Below are 6,152 nucleotides of genomic sequence, written 5' to 3'. Positions count from 1 at the left end.
TGGCTATTCCCCAACTGCTAGCATTTGAATAAAGTTGCTTTCCTTGACCTCTGAGCGGCAAGCAGCGGGACTTGAGCTGCTGATACTACATCTGAAGCACTCCGGGCTGCCCTCATCACTACTGTTGCAACTCATGTTGTGCAGGAACTGAGAGCCTGAGCAAATGAACCTGAAATTCAGTTTTTTCTTCCTTTTTTGTCCTCCTTACCCTCTTCCATTACATGAATGACATAGTCATAGAATTTGCCTATAAAATCCAGAAAACTTAGTTCCAGCCTATCAAAGTCACCCAGTTATGGGATTAAGATGATAATGATGGAGCAACTTTGTACAGGGCTTTCAAGATCAGACTGAGACTCAGATATTCCTGGAGAGTGGAGGCTGGTAACTCCCTTTACCTTGTAGCTATTTGCAACAGAATTAAGAAGCCCTCTGAATAAAATACTTGAACACTGTCCACGATTAGGATTAAGACATATACAGACATATCTGATTGACTAGGGGCCCCAAGTGGAAGCTAGATGTTTGGAGAATGAAATGGTCAGTATGAGGAATCTGGTGCAGGGAATAGTGAGTGGACACAAAGCTGAACATGCAGCTGGGAGAGGCGGCTCACCCTTGTAATCCCAACACTTTGGGAGGCCGAGGTGGGAGGATCACTTGAGGTCAGCAGTTCGAGAGTAGCCTAGCTAACATGGTGAAAACCCATCTCTACTAAAAATACAAAAATTAGGCCAGGCATGGTGGCTCACACCTGTAATCCCAGCACTTTGGGAGGCCGAGGTGGGCGGATCATGAGGTCAGGAGATCGAGACCATCCTGGCTAACACAGTGAAACCTTGTCTCTACTAAAATTACAAAAAATTAGCCAGGCATGGTGGTGGGCACCTGTAGTTCCAGCTGCTGGGGAGGCTGAGGCAGGAGAATGGTGTGAACCCAGGAGGCAGAGCTTGCAGTGAGCTGAGATGGCGCCACTGCACTCCAGCCTGGGCGACAGAGCGAGACTCCGTCTCCAAAAAAAAAAAAAACCAAAAAAACCATTAATTAGACAAGTGGCTCACCCCTGTAATCCTAGCACTTTGGGAGGTCAAGGTGGGAGGATCCCTTGAACCCAGGAGTTCAAGACTGGGTGGTAGGTGCCTGTAATCCCAGCTACTTGGGAGGCTGAGGCAGGAGAATCGTTTGAGCCTGGGAGGCAGAGATTGCAGTGGGCCGAGATCATGCCACTGCACTCCAGCCTGGGCAGTAGAGTGAGACTCCATCTCAAAAATAAATAAATAAATAAAATTTAAAAAAAACAAACAAAGATGAACATGTTTGTCTTGGAGTCAGAATGACTTTATTCAAAACTCACCCCTACTGCTTACTATATGTGTGACCCTGGGCCTATTTCTTAGTCTTCCTAAACCTTCTTTCTCTCATGTGGAAAATCGATGCAGTTATAGTTCCTACTACATAGGGATAGTTGAGGATAGCTGATATAAGTCTTCAGCAAATGCTCATGTTATCAGCAATAAGACTTTACTATCAGAGAGTGGTTAGTGAGCAGCTCTGGATAGAGTGGATGTCTACACTGGAACTTCCACTTCATTTGTGTACTCTGGGGAGAAAATGCCTGTGTGTGTGAAGTGAAGGTTCTGAGACCTGTTGATGCTCAAGATTCCTTTCTGTGGATGTCTCTCCTGACACCTCTACTTCCGCCCCAATTTCAGAGAATATACGCTACTGCCATCACCAAATTCTAGACAAACAATGTAGGTAATGCTCAGGTACGTTCATTTTGCAAGAGCAATGACATGGATTTCAACTATCAAGATGCAAATGCTCCAATATTCAGTCACTGGCAACCTTGGTGGTGATGGCAAGGGTAATGCCTCTCTGGGTTCTATTGTGGTCTGAGCCTGCAGAGAACAATGAGAAAGTCCAATACAGGCAGGCAAGAGAGCTACCCAGGTTATTTGCACAACTTCTGCATAAAGTTGGATTTCCTGCAGCCTGTCAAACAGGGTTAGAAAGCCACCTAGGGTCAGCCACGGTGACCCACTCCTGTAATCCCAGCACTTTGGGAGACCGAGGTGGGCGGGTTGCTCAAGCCCAAGAGTTTGAGATGAGCCTGGACAACATGGTGAAACTCCAACTCTACAAAAAATACAAAAAATTAGCCAGGCGTGGTGGCATGTGGCTATGGTCCCAGCTACCTGGGAGGCTGAAACAGGAAGATCGCCTGAGGCCAGCAGGTCAAGGCTGCAGTGAGCCATGATCATGCTACTGCACTCTAGCCTGGCCACAGAGTGAGACCTTGTCTGGAAGGAAGGAAGGAAGGAAGGAAGGAAGGAAGGAAGGAAAGAAGGAAGGAAGGAAGAAAAGAAGGAAGGAAGGAAAGCAAGTCATCAAGATTGAATGAATGAACATACAACTGGTGAAGTCCTAGACACCTGGGCTTCATTTATATATTTATATCATGGTAGCAATCATTTATTGAGGACATACTGTTAGAAGCCCGGGCTGGGCACCTTTCATGTTAACCCATTTCCAAAGGTACAAAACTAGTAGGAAAGCTATTCCCGTTTTACAGATACATTAAGTCATCTGCTGAAGTCACATAGGCAGTAAGCGGCAGAGCCGGGTTTTGAATTTAAACTGATTTGGAAGCCCAGGCTCTTCTCTGCTACTCTGCTTTCCTTTATCTACCCTTCTACGATATCTTTCAGTATTGTTTTACCCACTCTTTAGTGTAACTATGACTATCTCAAATCTATCTCATCAGTTTGGTCTACCGTTCTTTCCACTTTAGTTTCCTCAAATATTGTCTTTTATGCTCTTTTCTTTTGAGACAGTTTCACTCTTGTTGCCCAGGCTGGAGTGCAATGGCGCCATCTTGACTCCCTGCAACCTCTGTTTCCCGGTTCAAGTGATTCTCCTGTCTCAGCCTCCTGAGTAGCTGGGATTACAGGTGTCCCACCACACCCTGCTAATTTTTGTATCTTTAGTAGAGACAGAGTTTTGCCATGTTGGCCGGGCTGGTCTACGAACTCCTGACCTCAGGTGACCCACCTGCCTCGGCCTCCCAAAGTGGTGGGATTACAGGTGTGAGCCACCATGCCCGGCCCAATTGGCTTTACAGTATCCTGCCTACATAACAGTCACCATTCCCTTTTATCTTAGCATATTTGTCACTGCTACATGCTCTTACTGCTTTTATCAATTGACACTGGCTTTCAGGAAGGATGCATAACTTTGCTACTTAAAATGTACTTTATGGTCCAGCAGCATAAGCATCACTTGTAGCTTCTTGGAAATGCAAAAAATCTACACCAGTCCTGAATCAGAATCTTCATTCTAGTAAGATTCCGAGGGGATTCATATACACATGAAAGTTTGAGAGGCACTGGTCTACAGCTTTGAGCAGAGTCCCAGAAGCCACAAAACTTTGGGGCAATTCCTGATCCCTTACAGAACTTTCAAAAGAGGACAGGCTGCTGGCCTCAACAGATCAAGAGCCCTCAAGATCCCCACCTCCCCAACACAAGCCCCCAGCACTTAAGCAGGATGTAGGTTGTCATGGTAACAGGAGACCGTTTCAATGGGAAGAGACTGTGAAAGGTGCTTCAATATGAAGAGAGGCTTAACTTTTATGGGCTGGTTCTAAAATTTGGCTGCCAATTGGAATCACCTGGGGGAGATTTTGATTTAATTGCTACAGTGAATAGGGCTAGGCATTGGAAATGTTTTTAAGTTCCCTAAATAATTCTTACATGAAGCAAAGTTTGAGGAGCACTGAACTATTGTGAATACTTTCTCATTTTGGTTAATACAATTCTGGGGGCTATGTTGTATTTGAAAATTATTTTATTAATGTATTTATTTATTTATGTATTTATTTTGAGATGGAGTTTCACTCTTGTTGCCCAGGCTGGAGTGCAGTAGTGCGATCTCGGCTCACTGCAACCTCCACCTTCCAGGTTCAAGTGATTCTCCTGCTTCAGCCTCCTGAGTAGCTGGGATTACAGGCATCCACCACCACGCCTGGCTAATTTTTCATATTTTTAGTAGAGACAGGGATTCATCATGTTGGCCAGGCTGGTCTCAAACTCCTGACCTCAGGTGATCCACCCGCCTTGGCCTCCCAAAGCGCTGGGATTACAGGCGTGAGCCACTGCGCCTGGCCGAAGATAGTTTAAAACAGTGTTTCCCATACTCCTTTGATAAGTATCTGAAGTACTTGCTAAAACCGTAACTACCAGGCCTCATCCCCAGCTCACTGTCTCAGGATTACCAACGGCCTGACAGCTGTCATTTATCAAGCACCCAGGTGCTCTGCTCCTTCTCAAAGGGAGGCTTGGGAAATACCGTTTTCAAAGACCAGTGGGTTAGTAGCCTGAAAACTTGCCAGCAGTTGCCTGCTTTTGTCATCTTCCTGTCTCTGAAAGAGCACCTGATCCTCACCATCAAGAACTAAATGGTTTTAAATGGACAAAAAATGGTCTCAGCATCATTCTACAGCTTTCTTAAGGGCAATGTTTTCTTTTCAAACGCTCAGGCTGACTGTATTCTAGAACCTAGCATGGCTCTTGGCACATAGTCTCAATATTTAAATAAACGAATGAATGAATGATTAAATAGTTCTGAAAAGGAACACCAGAATAGCTTGGAGGAAGGAACCAGGAAGCAGGCTGCCTCCTTGAAGTCCTCACTTTTGACCTCCTGTACATTCAAAAAATTACATTCACACATATCCAGCCAGTACAATATACTTTGCTTCAGTGAACTTGACATATGACCAACAAATAAGTTAGGAAGTGATTATTCACTGTGCAAAGGATTATTTGATTCACAGAAATGATTCCCTAGAGCAGTGTGGTTTCCAGACCAGGAGCATCAGTATCACCTGGGAACTTGGTAGAACTACAAAACTTGACCCTGAGGGCCTGAATCAGAAACTCTGGCTTGGGGCCTAACAATCTGTGTTTTAACAAGCCTTTCAGGTGATTGTCAGGCTGCTAAATCGGAGAACTACTGCACCAGAGGAATTTCTTAAATGAAAAGCTTTCCACCTGATAATACAAAGAATGTTCAAGAACACACTAAGGTGATCTTAGCTACATTTTATGACCAAGTTCCCCAACGCACCTGCAGAAAAGTTCTGGACTGTAGTTGCTTATTTATTTAAAAAAGCATTTTATATAGTAATGTGTATAATTTATTTATATTTTATATAAATAAATGTATGGAATAAAAAAATCACAGTAGTTTGCACATGATTTTTTTTCAGTTATACACTGAGTCATAATGTAAAATATATTTATTATGAATAATGGTCAAAAACAAGTTTGAGACTGGGGACAATGGCTTATGCCTGTAATCCCAGCACTTTAGGAGACCAAGGAAGGCGGATCACTTGAGGTCAGATGTTCGAGATCAGCTTGGTCAACCCTGTCTCTACTAAAAATACAAAACTTAGCCGGGCATGATGGTGCACACCTGTAATCCCAGCTACTTGGGAGGTTGAGGCAGGATAATTGCTTGAACCGGGAGGCGGAGGTTGCAGTGAGCCGAAATTGCACCACTGCACTCTCGCCTGGGCAACAGAGCAAGACTCCATCTCAAAAAACAAACAAACAAAACATAAATTAGCTGGGTGTGGTGGTGGGCACCTGTAGTCCTAGCTACTCAGGAGGCTGAGGCAGGAGAATCGCTTGAACCCGGGAGGTGGAGGTTGCAGTGAGCCAAGATTGTGCCACTGCACTCCAACCTGGACAATAGAGCAAGACTCTGTCCCAATCAATCAATCAATCAATCAAGCTCTTTACTGCTATGGTCCTGACTCAGATTCAAGCAGTGAGCTTTGGTTGGTTGGTTGTTGTCTCCTTTTTTCCCCTGAGTGTCTGGGATTTAGTGACAGGAGATGCAGGTACGTGGCAGGACATTAAGACATCTATGCAAAACTACTAATATGTGTGTAATACTAAACAACTGTTAAGAGTAATTCATTTAGCATTTATCTACCTAGAAATAAAGCAAGACCACCTCAATGAGAACAAACAGATGCTGTTTATTCGGTGCTTGCTATAGCAATGGATTCTGCCACCGTTCCTTGTGTTTGACAGAGACTCAGAACCAGGCAGGGGAGTGGGGAAGCTTTGGAGTGAAAA

The sequence above is a fragment of the Macaca thibetana genome, chromosome 4 (assembly GCF_024542745.1).
Source record: "Macaca thibetana thibetana isolate TM-01 chromosome 4, ASM2454274v1, whole genome shotgun sequence".
In the NCBI taxonomy this organism is placed as follows: Eukaryota; Metazoa; Chordata; class Mammalia; order Primates; family Cercopithecidae; genus Macaca; species Macaca thibetana.
The sequence above is the reverse complement of the archived record's forward strand: the minus strand, read 5'-3'. Positions refer to the sequence as shown.